The sequence below is a fragment of the Aythya marila genome (genome assembly GCF_965140915.1).
Source record: "Aythya marila genome assembly, chromosome: 3".
Classification (NCBI taxonomy): Eukaryota; Metazoa; Chordata; class Aves; order Anseriformes; family Anatidae; genus Aythya; species Aythya marila.
Genome location: NC_139044.1, coordinates 82,852,967 through 82,872,597, shown reverse-complemented (window position 1 = coordinate 82,872,597; position 19,631 = coordinate 82,852,967). Strand labels below are relative to the sequence as shown.

At 39.1% G+C, this 19,631-nt stretch overlaps 1 long non-coding RNA gene across 1 annotated transcript; it reads left to right on the top strand.

The window, feature by feature from the left end:
* Positions 1-279: 279 nt before the first annotated feature.
* LOC309875929 lies at positions 280-19,407 on the top strand. The gene is made up of 3 exons (XR_014317097.1): positions 280-832; positions 18,465-18,524; positions 18,636-19,407. It is a non-coding gene; the product is annotated as an uncharacterized lncRNA (long non-coding RNA).
* Positions 19,408-19,631: the final 224 nt, after the last annotated feature.

Below are 19,631 nucleotides of genomic sequence, written 5' to 3'. Positions count from 1 at the left end.
CCACAGCAGCCGCGTTCCAGTGGCGTCTCCCAAGAATTGCTCATTGTTCCAAGGGAGGCTGGACTCCTTTGGGTGGGATCTCGTGGCATCCAGCTCAGATGGAAGTAGGTGGTGCTGGGAGGCCAGCCAGGCTCATGACAAAGATCTCTGGTCACAGGGGAGCTACACTGGGAGACCCAGCTAACAAAGTCCTTAGTAATTACAGATGTGGAGACTGATTCACAAAATGCAGCCATTTTTTGTTGGTTGTAGTTAATAAGTACTGTTTGGAGAAATCAAGTCACTTAATCACGTGGGACTCAGCTCATAGCTTTGGTGGAAAGAAAAACTGAGATACTCTTGTCCTTCTTTTCTGTTCATATTCACAGGCTCTCCTAATTTGTAAAAACTTCCCCGTAACTGGCAATTTGGACCTTGATTCTGTCACAGCCACTTTAAATGGGGGAAATCAGGAATGACTGATATTTATAAAGCCCTTCATTTGAAATCCAGACCTTCAGTGAGACAAACACGACCCTTGAAATGCTCCAGTCAAGTTCAGTTTATAGAAACCTCTTGTAAGGTGGATGCATGTTCACATTATCTAAACCTCTTGTCTCTAAAATTAGAGCAGAGGTATAAAAAGCAGCTTCCCTGGGAGACTTCCTAGAACTGGTCCTTCCGGTGCCAACTGAAGATACTGGGAACAGCCATCTTTCTCACAATGGGTTGGCACCACGGCTCCCAGATGGAACCTTGAAGCACAAAAAAGGAAAAGGAAAAATGATCTGAACATTTCCGGATTTCAGTAATGCCTTGATTTTCACTCTGACAGGCTCACATTTGAACTGAGGTATTTATTTCTTCTTTATTTTTTTTTCCCTCTCTTTCTCTTCCGTTATACCAGTAAATCCATGCCTGGCTTCTCTTCTTTTCTCTCTCTCTGTTTCTCTCTCTCTCTCTTTTTTTTTTTTTTTTTTTTTTTTTTTTTTCCTTCAGGAGGTCAGTGGGAGATAAACTGCAAAGAAAAAAATGTCTGCCAGCAGTGATTTCTTACATATAAATGAAAAAGATTGAAAACATATGTTTTGAAGGGGTACAAGAGAAAGGCAGCAGTGAGAGAAACTGATAGAGGCTTTCAAAAACAGCAAGCATTTGGACTGTCTTCCAAGCAATGGAAATTCCAATTTTAGAAATTGTGCTACAGGCTAATACCGTACAACATTGTTGGCTATGGCACATGGAAAAAAAAAAAAAAAAAAAAAAGAAAAAAAAAGAGAGAGAGAAAAAAAAAAAAAAAGCTTTTGTAATTCTGTCCCCATTGCCAGAGGAATGACATGAAGTCAGTCAAGCACATCAGGGGAAAATGCTTATTTTCCACAAATATAGCCTAAGAGCATTCAGCTAATATCTGTCATACATAACTATGTCCTGTGCCAGTGCTGTAGAGGTGTATCATATCATTTAGTAAAACATAAAATTGCAACTTTTCCATCAATGGCAACCCTGCAAGCTCCAGTCAGCATCCTGGCAATCAGTATGTAGGGAACCTGGTGGACTAAGGACAGAAGTTCATCACATAGTTCTCCTAAAATAACATTGTTATTTTGTGTAGCATATGCCATAACTCTATGGCAACTCAGCCAGGGAAGATGATGAGTGGATGGTGACAATGATGCTGAGTTATCTCCTGATAACCTCATTCACCCTGTTTCTGGACAAAGTGTCTTGCTAGTCAGCTGCTGATGGCATGTTTCCACCAGCCTCCACCAGTCAGAGGGAGAGAGAGTTTTTGAAAGACCTGGTGACAAATAAGGCCAAATCTATGCCTGGACTAAGTCACTAATTTAGTGGCTACCTCAAGAACACATTTGGCCCATGGCTATGATTAACCCACTTTCACAAGGATGTTGTGCTGTTTCTTTGGAGGCAGGGGAGATGATAGCTTGTGACACATGGGCACAGTAATCAGTGCAGATATATCCTCTGTTGCTCCTGGAGTATGCCATATGGTCATGCAGAAAGAATGATATACTATTAACAGCTGACATGAAGGAAACGGGATATCCTCAAAAAATGCATGGCACAGAGAAACTCTAGGTATCCGTAAAAGAAATCCTCAGTTCACTTACAGGTCTGATCTACAAATGTTTGCACAGTTTAACAAGAGAGAAAAGAATAAATCCATAACTGTGTTCCCTTGTTACAATCCAATTTGTGATGGGTACTTCTTAACTTATGTCAGAGCAGCCTGAAGAGTGCCAATGATTATCATTTCATTGGCTATGATGGGTCAGTTCAATGGTTAGGGATTTGACAAACAGCCTTGGATATACCCACTAGTGCTTGGGTACACCTTGAGATAACTATAATACTGTAACAACATACAACAGTGAAAAATTCTGTGGCTGAAAGAGCTGTCCTTTGTCAGAGTAGTCAGGACAGCCCATGACTGCAATTTGCACATATTGTTGCATAAAATTCATATTTTATCCTATAATCCATTACAAAGCTGTAGTTGGAAGTGTGTTTTGAGCTTTTAAGCAAGTACAAATGAAAAAGAAATCTCTCACTTGCTAGTGGGACAAGATTTTTAGTTGCATTTAGGTGTCTTTGGAAGCACAGAAATAATAGCGTGGATAGAAAAAAATGGCAATGCACAAAAACCATGAAAAGCTTAAGATGTGTGGCCAGACCCAGTACAAGATGTCACCATAATTATTATGATGGCTACTTATTTATAGTGGTCTGGTCATGCTACATCCCTGAACTGAGCTGTGTGAAGGCCAAGGGAAGGGTACCAGCAAGAAAAAATATCTTCGCTCTGTCAGCTGTGTCACAAAGGAGCTGCTTCTGATCCTCTCTCTGATAGCCTGGGGAAATTTGCTGCTCACTCCTAGAGGTGGTAGCAGGCTGGAGCTTTTGAGACTTATGGGATTGTATTTAAGAACACCAAAATAGGGGTTAAGAAGAAGTTAAATATCTAAACTTTGCACCCCTAGCAGTGCTTTACTCCCACTGATTTGTGAGCTGCACCATGATGTGCTTTGAAGACTCCCCCATCCATGTCTGTCTACATTGACATTTAGGTATCAGACTACATTGACATATGTAGCTGACAGTGGTCTGTTTTAGCCCTGGTGCCAAAGGTGATACTAAAGGCAAAAAGAAGCTAAATAATTAAAATATTAGTAATAATAATAATAATAAACAACTTGGAAGCAACTCCTGGAAGGGAATTCTTTGGCTAACTACAGTAGCAAGACCTTCTCCTAATTCTGGAAAAAGGCATTAATGTAGGCCTCCTGGAACAACCGTCAGGTGATATTAGCTGCTCACTTTGGATAATGAAGGAATGACAGCTGTGTTGCAAAAACAAACAAACAAACAAACAAAAAAAAAAAACAAAGAGCTCCTTTGGGAGCAGTACAACTCTTCAGTCAGATGGTGATAAATATGGGTAGCTTCATACCAGGCTGCCAGGGAAAGTGACTTGCTGAGAAAATTTATGTACTTTTGTCACTGTTCCTAGCCTGCAAGTTGAAAGTGACTTCAAGGCAATTTCAGTCTAAGAAGATTCACAGAGCTGATGATAGGAGAAGATGGAAATGACAGAAGTCCTTAGTTAAAATAGGAAAGAGAAAAAAGAAAAAAAAAAAAAAAAAAAAAAAAGGCTGAAAATCACTGACCAAATGAGCTTGATAGCTACAAATTTCTTGGCTGTGTATTCCCTTTCTTCCCCACCCAATGGCATTCTGATGACATCAATATTTCTTGTAGCTTCCTTATTCAGCATTTCTGTTGATAAACTGTAAAAAAGTTCTTTTGTCTGAATTATTGCCTCTTTTCTGTCTCTTCCATTTGCTTCTAAGATGCACATTCTGGACACACAGCAGCTGTGATGTTGCATGGATTGTCCTTCCCTAGTTGCCATTTGGGAACACGGTCAATTGGCAGCCACTGCTAAGGTTATTTATACTGCTCGGGCATTAAAAACATTTGAAATCTTAAAGAGATGGTTATGTTCCAGGGAATAAACTAAGGTGTTGTTTCCTCACAGTAAATGCCATCCATTCCTGCCTCCGAGGCACTTCACTTTGTTTCTGGACAGTTTGTGTTGTCAAAGAAAAACATGGAAGAACAGTTTGTTATTGGTGTTCGCTTAGGACAAATACAGATTTAGCAGTGCAGGAGTCCAGCTTTTCTGTTCCGGTAGAAATCTATTTGGCACAACAAAGGGGAACTGTTGTCTATATTTGGCACTGATGCCTCTCAGTTTGCTCTGACCCATGACACAGGGCAACAACTCTCTTGACCACGCACAGTGGACATGTCAGTATCTGTCTGTAGAGATGTGCAGGATGTTTGGCACATTTTCATTCATCTCATCTGATCAATAAATCTCCCACCAGCTCTATTTGCTCAGCTTTTTTCCCAGTTGACTTGCTGCAATCATGACACCATAAGTTACCTGGAAGTAAACTCCACACCTTGTTCCAAGAGTTTCTGAGAGATTGTTGCTTTCCACGTGGACAGTCAAGGCTTTCCATGATATTTTTAGAATATCACAGTATTAGAAAGTTCAGTAGTCCTAACCACTGCAAGCAAACTAAGATTAACAAGTACAAAACAAAAAACAGGCCAACCAACTGACCAACCAACCAAACAAAAACCACAAACTTTAATTTCAGATTTTACAACAAAATACTGTATATAGCTTTGTAGGAGATAAGGCTAATTCAGCCTGATACTTGAAGGCATAAAGTTGTCAGCAGTGAGAGCTAGAAAAAAAATGCTTCACTCCATGTGTAGCAATGCCTAATTGGGTAAGGACAGCACGTTTTGTCTGTAATTCCATTTGATCACCACGTGCTACTTGTTACTACCCAGGCTGAATACCAGACAGGATTGACTAATAGCTTCACCCAGCAGGCCAAATCTATGTTCTGAAATGATGGTTATTTTTAGGAATACAAATCAGTACAGAGACCTACTGAATCAAATTCAGGCTTCTTGTCTTTACCTCAGGAAACCTTCTCAACTTTTTTATTTCTGTGATGAAATTAACTTAAAGTTCCTACCTTCTTTGTCTCATCACTGTCAACACTTTGACCTTTGACTTCACCACCTTCTATTTACATTGCACAAATCTGTTATTTCTTGCACAGTCTAACACATGAACTCCCTCTTTAAGCAGGTCTCTCTCTTCCCTGTAAATTCCCTTCCAGAAGTCCATATCTACTGTCAGTGTCTTAGGCAACATAAGCAGAACAACTTAGCTAAGCATTAAATCCAGAAGTTCTGTTCTTGATTCTGAGCAAGTCCATCACCCATTTTGTATCTAATTTCTTTCATTTGTGATACTGGCCCTTCTTGTCAACAGTTTTCAAATTTAGTAATGATCAGAGCACAATGAGAACTGCATACTACAGTGTGATGTCAAGACTGGGGTCTATTTGTCTATCACTCTATTGCAGACTAAAAGAAGTGGTTCTTAACCAAAAATACAAAAGCTGGCAGAATGTCCTTTATCCATGCAGCCCTGTTCTAGTGCTTCTAGAGCAGGCTGGCTACATTCATGCTTTGTAGCTGTTGTCCCTGGGTCTCACTGGGTCCCATGGGGATCTCTTAGCCTTTATGATATAATGATTATCCTGTCTGTGTTGTTGTTTGTTTGCTTATTTTTAATTTTAAAATTATTGAAATAATGACAGGATTGCTTTACAGCCCACCTAGCTGGTCTTCTTGTGTCCTCAGACTGAGGATGTACATTGCATGTTTTTTTTTGAGGCTAGAGGTCATGTGGAGTCATAGAAAGGGAAGGAAGCATATTAGAGGACTATGTAATGCAGAGGGACTCAACTCTAGAGAATCCATAGAGAATCCATAAAAGCTTTGAGAGTGGTCCATTGAGTGATCTGTCACTCAAACTGTGCTAGGAAATTATCTTCAGGAAGGCCAGTTGCAGTGATCCAAACCACAGTAACACTTAAGCAATGTAGACACTTGATTGTGTGGCTTACAATTACAAGGTTTACAATTGCAGCAAACAGGCAGAGAGAAAGCTCTGTAATATCTGCTCCCCTTTGAGGTATACCTTTGTGTCTGGTGGGTCACATACTAGCCAGTCCCAATCTGCTCCTACAACAGAACAGCATCCAAAAATTTACTTAAGAGTAGTGTTTACTAATTCTGCAGTTACCTTCCCTTTCTGCCTCCTTATCCAGCCTTTGCCTCAGCCTCTTTCAACACCAGCAGGGAGAGTATCACCTCTGAAGCTCATGTGGGTAGCTGTACATGGAAGCATGCAGCCTGACTATAAAGCATTTATCGTAGCTAATGCAGAGCTGAAGAAAGATGTGCTGTTCTCTCCTTAGTGTTTTCTGTTAGTTATGCCAAGAGTTGTTCATACTAGTCTGGGGACCAGACGTGTAATAGTTAGGAGCAGAGTGTTGCACACTAAAGTTCCTTCGTCCTTGATCCTGCCTCAGAGATCCAAGAGCCATACATTCTTTCTGATTTACGAGTATATCAACAGCAAGTATTCACACTGCCCCCTTGGACCTCCCCCACTTCCCTAGCCATCTCGACAGAGATGCTGGAAGTATTAATTCCAGCTGGGCGCATGAGTTCAGAGAGCCCTTCTGAAAGAGAAGTGGTGAAACAAAAGGAAGAGAGACGCTCTCTTTTGGCGCTGCTTTGTTGTGCTGCAGGAAGTGAAGAGACAGCAGTCCAGACAGCAGAGATGACAGGTCGTGAAGAGGGCACTTCCTATGAGACAGGAAGCCATACCAACCTTTATATGGAGCCCCATCTGGCTGCAGGCCTCCGTTCCCTGCTTTGTACTTGGGTTGCCATCCTCTGTGCATGGCTGTGCCAGGGGCTGCTGCAACTGGCAAGGCAACATGTTGTGGAAGAGGCTGGTCAAGTGGCTGGACACTTATTGTTGGGTGCTGCCACCAGGCAGAGAAATCCCTGGCTAGATTATGAAGAGGCTGATGATGCCAGCTGGAGGACTGAGATATAAGGCATGCAGTTATAAGATGCCAGAGACACATGGCTAAATCGGTGTGAATGATGGTCCTGCAGAAACTTTTCAAGGAAAAAAAGTAGCTGTCAGTCAGCCAAACTACCTAAAATATCTCTTCATTTTTCCTGTTTCATTCCATATCTTAAAGGGTTAGTAAGGATTATAAATGTGATTTGTTAAGGGGCATTAGAAGAGAGTGCAGCTCTTTTTTTTTTTTTTTTTTTTTTTTTTTGAATGAAACCAACTGTAAAAATATTTACAACTCCACTTCCCAGAATTAGTTTGTAGGATATAGACTATATTTATTACTCTTATCATAGTTGCTGTTTATATTTCACAAATGTGTGGAAGCTCCAGGCATGATCTGTAACAGTAGGCCATGTCCAACTTAAGGCTCCTCCAAGTATTAATGAATTATGGTCTAAAGACTGTGTGAGTGAGAACACATTAATAGATTGGAGAGGAAATCCTGAGCTCCTGGCGGGAAATGTTCACAAACACAAACTTATACCCATATGCTTTTAGGTATATATTCAGTTTGTACTGGTTGAATTGAAGGGGAAGCACAAGAGGGCCAGTTGTGATTCTGAATTAGTGTTTTTTTTTAATCCTCATGAAAATGCAAGATAGTAATTTGGCTTCATATAGCACAACTCATTATAATTCAAGTGATGATATCAGCTGCACTATCATGATTAATGCTGTCAATACACAGACATTAATACCATTAATATTTTGAAATCTGGAGTTAATTTTATGTACCAGTAATACTAAGCTGTCTTGAGGTCAGGAACCAGATGTGGCACAGTTCTTCCAAGTTTAGGTTTTTAAATGATCTTTCCAAGACAAAATAAGCTAAAATTTTGAATAATGAAAAGTGTGAAGATAAAACATGCAAGATGATATAGGAACCCAGAGACCAAACTATGGAAGGACCATGACATCTTTTATCTTTCTGAAAAAGCTGAGTGGAATATGAAAAACAGGAGAGGCCAGTGAAGATCTGAAGGCCTCTACATTTTCAAACTGTTCTGAAAGTTAAGTTGTGGTAGTGAAGATAGAAGTCTGCTTTGCATTTGTGGTTTGTGCTGGAAAGTGTATGACTGTCAGGAAGAGGAAATGTGACTTAGTGAAGTGCTGAGTTACTTATACAGCATTAGGAACCAGCTACCAAATGGGACAGACACTGTTTTCAAGACTATGGGGAGGAGGTGAAAACAGCATAAAGAGTTATATATGGAAAGTACTGGAAATTGGTTAACTCCAGGAGCTGTGGAAGGTTATTTTATACGAGGATGCATGTATTCATTTATTTACTGAACTCTGCACTTCCAAATGAATGAATTTATTTTAAAAAAATCTCATCTTTATTTCATTTAAGCTGAGAGTACTGTAACAGCTTTTCTCATATTATGTTTCATGTAAGTTCATCCAGTTCTGGATAAGCCCAAGCGGTACTAGATTACACAGCAAAAGTACATAAAGGCATAAAGGTTATTCAGAATATTGTTTAAATCTGTCTAAGCTTGTTTCAAGATTGAATTGTTTCACTAAAATAAATAAAATAAAATAAAATAAAATAAAATAAAATAAAATAAAATAAAATAAAATAAAATAAAATAAAATAAAACTCTCAGTAATGTTTTAGGAATTGTTTAGAAAAGGTTTTTTCTAAAAAGGTTTCACTTTATAAGTTGCTAAAAGATTTCAAATAATAAAGGATTCTTGTAATTTTTGAATTATCAGAATATTTCAAGATCTTTGCTACTTTATTAAAAACAGGAAAAAAAAATAGAGCAAAAAGAACAACATTAACTTCTTGTATTTGGAAAAGGCTGTAGAAGTGCACCACTCTTACTTCATTTTGAACACAAGCTCTCCGGTTCCATATCAGCTTTGCCTTTTGTAGTGTAGCAAAGTATCTAGGGAATTCCAAGTGAAATATTTTACCTTCTCCAGAACAGGAAACATTGAAAAAATTCCTGTGACAAATGCAAGCTGTTGTTCACTGCCCAGTCCTTCCTCTTACTGCTTCACAGAGCAAGGGGTCACCTATGGGAAAATAAAGCTTAAAAAGTCACAACCCTATATAAAAATGATCATGCTAGGTAGATCATGCTACTCTGCCGAGTCACTTTTGTAACCACGAGCCAAGAACTTTTAAAGTTGTCTCCTAAGTTCATAACTGCTTTGGGTTGCCAGACTGTCACAGAGCACTAGGAGTAGACGGATTAATTTGATTCCAGTCAGTTGGATTCAAAGGAAAGCTGGACAGAGTCCATCCACATGATGCTTGAATTTTAAGTGGGGTATCTGCTTCAATAAGCAATGTGCTGTGTTTGCTGAATAGGTTGAATTTCAGCTCAGGTGTCCCGGCTGAAGTGTGAGCCCCAGTTTGGGGGAAAGGGCTGTAGCACAGACAGTTGAACAGACAGTTTCTGCAAGAGATGAGACCTCTGCATTTCATCACAACAGTGATGGATCTGGTCCAAAGGTCAGTGAGGTGGATGGAAAGGCTCCAGCTGAATTCAATAGTTCTGGAGCAGGCTAATGAGTGCAATTTTTACTTCTCTGCTCCTGCCTTGCCTTTTATTTTCTCAAAAACATTAGATATCCATTTTTCTGTATATAGCCACACCTTTCCTATTTCTTATTTTTTTTGTTTGAATTTGATAAATATTTTAGAGTCCTTCACTGGGACTCTAAAAGAGACTCTAAGTCCAGACTGGGCAAGAGTCAGACAGAGAGGAAGAGACCAAAGTTGTTAGTCAGCTTTGGGATATTTCTCAAGTACTAGGGAGAAAAAAAAGTCTAATTTGTATTTGTTGTTCCCATACTTCTGATCTATTGTCATCAACCTAAAATATTTGCCTTTATATTGCTAAACAACAAGAGTCTTCAGAAGCTTTGCAAAAGTATATTTGTTAGTCACTGTTTGTTGAACTCCCTGAAAATGACAAATGTTAGCTTCTATTTGCTTGTATTAAAAGAGCAGAATTTTTTATCTCAAAAGAAGTTATACATGTTGATTAAATTGATATTTCTGTGTTTGTCTTAAAATTGTTTCACTCGTGCCTTTCTTACTCCTCTTCACTATCTAGAATCTCCCTTCTTGGGCAAATCTAGAATTTTTCCACAGCCTTTTTAGTCTGCAAAAATGCTGTTTCCATGCCTGACAGCTGCTCCTTTTGTTGTAAAAAATATTCAAAGAAAAAACAAAAGCATCCTCCTTTTCACCAAAACATGATGAAGAATAAACACAATAGCATATTATTAAAAGATTGATGATATCATGCTGTATACCAGTCAATTATAGAAAGAATTTATGAATTATTAAACAAAATGTCAGAAACAGCAATTCAGAGAAAGCACACGGATATAAAACTCAAAAAATCTATCTGATTGTGAAAGTCAATTATTTCCTGTGGCTTAAGGAAGTGGCCATCTAGAAATCAGCTTTTGCTTTGCTGTACCACTTAGCACCCTCTGAATGAGCACATTGACTCTATCTTACCATTATGTCTGTGAATCTATTCAGCATCATCCAAAGATAAGGAAAAGTGTCAAATGATGAAAAGGGCAGATGTAAAGTTCAACAGCTGATATATCCTTTTTCTTGCCTGTCCCTGTCACTGTGTAAGGTGCTGTGCTACCAAATGGTCATATAGCAACTCCTCCACATGGGAACATTTGTTGCAGTCACTGACCAGGGTCCATATGCAGGTCCACCATGGTGGCTCTTTTGCAATGTTTTAGGGTTTGGTTTGTTCCAGTGAAGCATTGACTCACTCTGTCCTATACTTGAACACTATGTTGTCTTGGTGCACCATTCTGCCTGTGGTTTTGCTTGGAGGACTCTGACCATGGTGTGCTATGCTCATACTTTGAAGGACCTGGGAATTTTGCTATAAATCTTTTATTCTTTAGCCTTCTTGGTGTATTGCTGAGAGATCATTTTGCTACTGTCACTTTCCCAGTTTGGGGGGATTATATTTTTTGCTGAACAAGTGCAGTAATAGAGGTTTAAGACTGAAACCATGTATAGTCTCCCCATCCCTTCTCATTGACATTATTTGTGGTCAGGCACAGGAGAGCTGTAAGTAGAATATTGTAGGGCAGGGGGTGGACAGGGCAGAGAAGCTTTCTCATGCAGACACTTCTTTTTTACCCCAGGCTAAGAGTCTGTTTCCAACAGAGAAACAGAGAAACTGGGCATAGGTAAAATAAGGTATGCTCCTAGTTACTTTGATCCCTCTTATCTGAAGAGGTCTTATCCAACCTTTCTATGAGGAGAAAAAAGCCTTTTGTTATTAAGGGCAGTTCCTACCTATTATTGATGAAAAAAAAGAAAAAAAAGAAAAAAAAAAAAAGTAGATCTTGACAAAATAAGGGCTTTTATTTCAGTTCCTGAAACAATTATTTCTTTGTGGCGGCTGAAGATATGTGTTGCCAGAAAATGTTTTTCTTTATATGCGTAAGAAATCATGATGCTTGGATAACAAAAAGACAAGTTTAGCTTCCATTATATCAGATTTTCATCTACATTAAAATTTGAGTGAAAAATTACTACTATTTTCACAAATCTTGAAAAATATGAAGGAAAACAGTTTTCTAACATAACAAATTGATTTAATTGTGAAAGAGCATTAAAAAAAAAAAAAAAAAAAAAAAAAAGCTTTCCTTTTAAGCTGATTTCCTCAGACAAGACAAGAGTAAGAGACATCAGCATTTTAACTACCTTCAGTCCTATCTATAAGTCCCCATATATGTTTCTTTTGGTTAATTGGAAATAAAATGGCAGCAATAGGAAGCAATTGCTTATTATATATAACATTTGTGGCAGTTTAATGAACGGTACAGTCTCTAATAACATTCTTGTTTAAGTGCCACTAAGAATGAATACACATGGGTACTCCTTTCACAGGCAGAGCTGCAGTCATCTATCAACAGTTGTTTAATGAGGAGGGAATAAAGCTTTTCTGAGTGTAGTTATTTAATTTTTAAACCTTTTTTTTTTTTTTTTTTCCCCAATCAAATGAAAACACATTTCAAACTCTATGTCTGTTTTCTTGTTATTCCCACTGGCAGTCTTAGCATTGAATAATTCAGCAGTTTGAGAGTTTGTGTAGCCTAAGCCAAGTATAACCCCAAATCCCCAGACTTACAAAACTCAATTTCAGGTTTCTCACCTTAAGCAATACATTTAATAAATTATGTATTTTTCCCCTCTAATATGCATTTTCCAATGGATTGCAAAGAGCCAAGACACTATCCCCTTGATAGTATTCATTTTCATATTAAGGGAAGAAAAAAAGCTGAATGTTATAAACATCCCCCTAACTAACCCCCTAACTAAAAGCCTTACTGTTGGTGGGATTTTTTGTGTTGTCTTTTTTTTTTTTTTTTCATTGAATCTAACCCTGGGAAAATGTGGCCATACAGAAAAATTATTCTGAGTTCCTGTAATCTGCACTAGTTACTATTACATGAAGAAAATGAGAGGTAAACATCCAATTAAATGTATAATCATCTCTTTGTGTAATTTGCCAAAGATATAATTTATTCTAAATTTACTGAGAAAAGTACAGAAGAAGGAATAATCAGCAGAGCCTGGTAATTAGGTATGTGTCCTCTGGCACGTGGCCTGGCATATTTCAGACCAAAAGTGGATCTGAGCTGCACATTTTTGATGCAGATCTTGACTGATTATGAACTCTCCAAAACTCAGGGTGTTTGGCATAGGGTCCTGGCAGAGCCCAGCGGAAAGGGTGCAGCTGCACCCTGCATCCTGCTCAGATTCTCACATCTGTTGACACTCAATGGGATGTCAGATTGAATTTTAGCCTCACGTTCCCATTTGTATCACTGAAAGCAATTAAGATGTTGGGCAATCTAAGACATTGTGAAGCTTCGGGGCCTGTTAAAATTGCTTGTTATTCTCCTCAGGAGAAGTGGGGGAAAAAAGAAAAAAAAAAAGAAAAAAAAAAAAAAAGGAGCTACTATGACCTTTCCTGACCTCTCATCTTTTGCCTCTGAAAGAGAAGAGAGAAGAAATGTACAAGTGCCTGTGTTAGTAACAGACACACGTCCTTGTAGGTGGATCAATTCATTTCCATTAGCGTCACAAGTGGAAGTGGAGCAGTGATCTAATCTACAGAGCCTATTATCAAACAGCTTTCCTTATTCTCCTCCACTGAGTTTGCTGCTTTATTCCCTTGCCAAATTAACCTTGAAGGTATAACGTGACTTTCTAGACTCTACCTTATGTCTGCAGAGAAGTTGTTTTTCGTTGTTAAATGCTGTAATAGCAGGAGTCAAGGACAACAGAATTTTGACATCATTAATTAAATAACACTATTATTTAGAATAACCTTCAGATAAACAAGGGCCTGATCTTTATGCTGGATGCTTTGTAGCCATATACACAGAATGAGTAGAAATGATAATAACTAGATTCAAGCTCCTGTACCCAGTCTATAAGAGGCAGATCCTCTCACTTATTGTGAGCACTATTTACATATTGGACACAACAAGGCTACTGCCAAGGCAAAATACTACATTGTGTATATCCGCACCCCCATCCCAGGGATGAGAAATGAGTCCCGGTAAAGTGAGTAGGACCAGTTGTATGGGAGGTAGCTTTTGAAGGGGCAGGAGATCACAGTCCTGCCAAGTGAGAACAAAGGTTTTTGAGTTTGTCTGTTAATGGAATGTGATTGGAAAGGTGCCTTTGGCAATGGGCATAAAAGAAACCTAGAATTATAGAAACTACGGGAAAAAATTGGAAGGTCTCTAAGAGGGAAACATTCTCGAGAAAGACCATGAGCAAAGCCTGCATGATATCTTCTATTTTACAGATTGACTGGGCACTAGAAACATGTTTCAGAAGTTTGCACGGTTTTAATTTTCCTTGAAAGACATTTTATGGACTTTCACCTAGAGTGTGTTCCACAGCACTAACAATTGCAACTTCGTCTCATCTGAAGAAAATAAAAATAAAATTCTTTGTCCTTTGTCTTTATTTATAATTTTCAGGTACATTTGAGAAACACTTTATGTAGCAATGGGAAATAAGTGGCCACTTATCTTTTCTGGGAAGAGCCACTCGAGTTGACTCAGCTGATTCAGTCCTGTGGAGATTAAGGAAATATGAAAGAAATATTTCCATCCAGCACTTACAACCATGATAATTTTCTGCTTGTTTTGAAATAGCTGCTATCTTTCCTAAACTAGCTTAGTAATGTCATGAATCGTTCTCTGCTCTCTTGAAAAATGAGCAAATAAAGTGCAAAACAAAAAGCTGTATAAATATTCTGTTGGTGGAAGAAACTTTATGCCTGAAATAACAAAGGTTTCCACATTTTCAGGACAAGAAGCATTTGGAGATGGACATTAGAAGAAGAAATATTGGGAAAAGAAAAAAAAAAAAAAAAAAAAAAAAGGGTCAGAAATCCAAGGTTCAGAATCTACTGAGGCTTTTCCTGGCTGTACACAGTGACACAGGTTCCTTCAGCTGGACCCTCTCTATTTTTGTCCTCTGTCAATTGCTAAGGCCCAAACAACTTCTGAACCAAGTTCCAGTCTCAGCCAGAAGAGCTGGCTGGTTCATTCCCAGCTAGATGGATGTTGCTCTGAGTACCAGCTCCCCTCATGGCCTCCCGGTACAGGTCACTCTACCTGGGCAGGGCAAGGCACCTCTGCAGCTTCTCAAGTCTGATTAGAGACATAGTCTTATCCATCTTCTTAGCAACATTTTATTTTTCTTGCTTTCAGAACCAGTTAGCAGTTTTAAAAATATAAGTCTTCTCCAGGGTGCTTGTCTGTCTGGATAGAGTATTGTCTGATGCACCAGACAATAAAAGAAATGTGAAAATCTATTACAGCATTAAAAAAACAACAACAACAACAAAAAAAAAAAAAAAAAAAAAAAACCTGCAAGCTCAACTCTAAATAGATGTGTAGTACATTTCTTGGGATAGAACTTAAATAGATTTCTTTCAATTATAAAAATAAACTACAGCTAAAGAATCCATAGCAAATAGATCAATGCTAATAAATGGTTTAAAAGGTTTTTTATTTAACCACAAATAGTTTAAAAGGAAATAGGTAATGTGAAAAGGGTAAAAAGGCTTTATTTTTTATTTATTTTTGGAGCTATATGAAACCTTCTAGGAAACTGTTGGCACTTGGAGAAGTCTTGATTGTTACACATACAAGTCCTACGAGGAGCGGCTGAGGGAGCTGGGCTTGTTCAGCCTGGAGAAGAGGAGGCTCAGGGGTGACCTTATCGCTCTCTATAGGTACCTCAAGGGAGGCTGTAGCGAGGTGGGGGTTGGCCTGTTCTCCCACGTGCCTGGTGACAGGACGAGGGGGAATGGGCTTAAGTTGTGCCAGGGGAGTTTTAGGTTAGATGTTAGGAAGAACTTCTTCACTGAAAGGGTTGTGAGGCATTGGAACAGGCTGCCCAGGGAAGTGGTGGAGTCACCATCCCTGGAAGTCTTCAAAAGACGCTTAGATGTAGAGCTTAGGGATATAGTTTAGTGGAGGGCTGTTAGCATTAGGTTGGAGGTTGGACTCGATGACCTTGAGGTCTCTTCCAACCTAGAAAAAATTCTGTGATTCTGTGAACTGCAGACTTGAATAGATACCTTTGAAATTTGGAGAGCAACTTAGCTAATGAATATAGATAACCATATACAATTAGCTCTCAGGACTTGGGTGCATGTATCTGTGAAGTCTGAAAGTGTAGGAGCAGAGAAGCTGCACTTACATTTGGATTTCCCTGAGGAGTGTATTTGGGGTAAGCAGTAAAACCCTCTCTGTTCACTCTCTGCTACAGCAGAGTACTGCATCCAGCCCCTGGGCAAAGCTGGTGCCTTCTCCCTGTCTCAGGTCAGCTGGAGTGGTCCCAGGACATGAGATCTGGTGCACACCCTGATCTGCAGGGTCTGGCACAGAGAAATCATCTGTCTATGAGTAAAAAGCAACCCCTTCTCCCATGGAGCTGCCTCTGCCCCCAGCAGTCACGCTGTGAAAATGGTATTTGAGAAGGCTTTAAGTGTCAGGGTGGGCAGGTCAGATGCCTGGGGCTGCAACACTTCCCTGAGACAACCAAAGCATTTGACATGAATGTTAGATCCATCACTAGCCTGTGGATATCACAACACAAGGAGGGTGGAAACCTAGTGACGTGGAGGGAGCTGGACCATGTAAAACAGCTTAATAAAGGTCAGAATTGACCTTTACCTGCATAAACACTGGGTAGTATGGAAACTGTACCAGAAGATAGAAGGTCTTCTTCCAGAAAGAAACAGTTTTTATTTTTAATTCATGGAAAAAAAAATGGAAGAAATAACTATAAAGGTAGAGAAAGGAAGATAAAAAGAAAAGGATCAGTGGGAGGAAATCAGGAGATGTGACAAGGGAGGGTTTTCCTAAGCTACAGGAGAAGTGTGCACAGTGCATGTGGGATGGGGCATGCTCATGGGGCACAGGTACTGCAAAAGAAAAAAAACACTCCCCTGGCCAAGAGCTGGGAATGTGAATGGGTATGATGACAGGCAACTGAAGAGGTGCCAAAGCTTATTTTCCCCTTTAAGATGACGGTGACATCATCCGTTGCACTCTGATTTCCCTTTCCAGTGTTTGCCTCTATTTGTTTTCCCTTTTTGCGTGCCAAGTCTATAGTGGCATTTTATACAGCTCTGATCTCCACCAGGGAAACTTAGAGAAGAGCCTCGCACAGAGCTCAAGTCCTGTCTTGCCAAGAGGGGCCAGGCTGAAGCCTGGGTCTCTCAACCTTGAAGAGTCTCCTTTCACAACAACAACAAAGACGTAACAACCCCATGTTTCACAGTGCGTGGGAAATAGTAACCCAGGTGTCTCACGAACTGCTTGAAGCATTTGGAGATTTCATAAAATGACTGGATAAAAAACAAGCTGAAAGACCAGCCAGTCCCCTGAAAACCTTTTACTTTTACTCTTTCCACTAACTGAATGACTGAAAAAATGACTGCAAAATTAATGAAAATTGTATTCATTTTTCAAAACGACTGATTTTGTATGCAACATATCCAGATAAGCCAAGTATAGGAAATTGCACTGAGACCATTTCTGCAAAGGTAAGCTGCATGAAACATGACTAATTGATGTAGCACCTCAAATTAAATAGTGAATTAGACTGAAATAATAGCTGAAAGTAACAAAAACACAGAGAGCACAACAGTGTCTTCTTTCTCAGCTTAACATACCTCTAAGTTTGACTTCACACTTTGAAGGATTTGTCTTCTTATAGTAGGTCTACTACTTTGTAGTGATCTGTGGCGGAAGTGTCCTGAAATTCACTCTAATGTACTGTCAAGACTGAGAAAGTTGGGAAGAGCCAAAAAATGCAGAGAGTGGGGAATGAGGGTGTCTCTGATATCACAGAATCACAGAATCACAGAATTTCTAGGTTGGAAGAGACCTCAAGATCATCGAGTCCAACCTCTGACCTAACTCTAGCAGTCCCCACTAAACCATATCCCTAAGCTCTACATCTAAACGTCTTTTGAAGACTTCCAGGGATGGTGACTCCACCACTTCCCTGGATATGTGACATTCTGCCTTGTCACATAAAAAAAAATACAAAACTACAAAAATCCCAAATCTACTTTTCTCTGCATCTTGTGATGAAGAAAAACCCACAATCAGCTGGCCTTCACCTCAGTGAGGATGCACAAGAAGGGATTGTGTTCCCTCTGTCGTGCTTCCTAAAATTTCTGCAAGTTTGTCCCCAGCCCCTTTACTACACTATTGTCTCCAACCCTCCTGGCTCTGCAATCAGGTGAGATAAAAAATTTATCCAATGATAGTAATTTGTGTGGCTACACCATTTCACAACACACAGAAGCTTGTCTGCTGTTTGCCATGGGTCAGACAGATTGCTATGTGTCATGAGCTTGCTTGTTATTGCAACGGATAAGAAAAAGCCAATAAATACTAAGAATATGATTAAAGAAGGGACTTACAAAGTATTACTACAGAAAGTACTTAGGTAAATACTGAAGTAAAACTGAGAACTCCTGCTTATGTCCTGTCAAATCCTGAAAGTACCTAAGCTTCTTGACAGTCTCGTTAGTCTAGTTTTCTAATGAAACAAGTCTGGAAGGTTTCACTCTCTGTCTGCCTTCTCATGATGGCCATTTGTCTTCATATTCTTGGTAGGAAGGTCAGTTAGGGCTCTTGAAGCCTGGGTTTGAATCTTTACAATGGTATTCTGGAAGGGTGGCAACTTTATTATTAAACCATGTTGTTGTATTATTATATTTATAGTGCTATTTATGTATGTGTGTTTCTTATAAACATATACATACATGCAAAGTACACTATGTATTTGTATATGTATTTAGCATATGCATACCTTTAAATATAAACTTCAGTGTTGGCTTTTTTGTTTTTGTTTCTGTTTTAATAGGTGAAGCTAGTAATCACATAATTCCAGACTCTGCATGCTGTTGTGACATTAATATCAGAGGTAACTTCAAAAATGCACGAAGTGCATTATGAATTTTCCCAGACAGATTAGGTACGTACATAAGTTTTATAAACCTAGTCTTAACCTTCTTTTTCAAATCTCCTTTTCTAGGAAGTCCATTAAAGCATGAAGAACAATAGTGTGATTATAACTGCTGCAACACAAAGAGCTGAGTGATATCCTGGAGTCATGCTGTTGCTCTGAGTGAGCTCTAGAGCAGAGAATGATTTGATGCAGAAACATAGGGCCAAATTTTGTCAGGGGATTAGAAAGATGCCTCTAAATACATTCACTCACCTGCCACAAAGCTGATTGTAGGGTATGATTACCAAAATATATATATATGATTACCAAATATATGGTATGATTGGTATATTGGTATATTGGTATGATTACCAAATATATATATATATATTGTAGCCCTGACAGGCTCTGTGCTCTAACAAAGAACTGAAACTACCTGCAAGAGAGAGGTATATGGAAAGGCAAAGGTTTACACTTAGGTTTGTCAAGTGGCCAGAATGACTTTTCCATATCATCTCCTTTAGGGCAAAAGGCCTGAAGATCTAATTTTCAGAGGTTTTCTGGAAGGGTAAATGTGGTCATGCTGACATGAACATTGTGGCTTGGAGTAGTAACATATTGCTGCCCAAATCTCCTGGTTGCTCCCTTACTGCAATTGGACTGGTTTTGCAGTGTGGTGGACCAGGAACAAAAGAAGAGGCTTTGATTTATTGAACCCTTCTTATTGCACAGAATTACTAGCTAATATAAATATAACCTGTAAGGCCCTGGAAAGTTCCTCCTGCACACCCTGACATTGCATTGACCTATTTAAGAAAATACCCACCTCAGATACACTGGAAAAGGATGAAGCTTTGCTTAAAAAAAAAAAAAAAAAAAAAAAAAAAAAGAGAGCTTATTTGCAAAGGGTGTGGGTAACTCTGAGATAAGTGTTGTTTGAAAGGAACTGCAACCTGTCATGCATAACTTTATACTTATAATTTTCATGCTCATTTGCTGTTCCTGTACTTCTCAATTCTTTGTGACCTAGTAAGCTATGTCTACACTGTTGGAGAGAGACATACAAACAGGTTGTAGATGCAT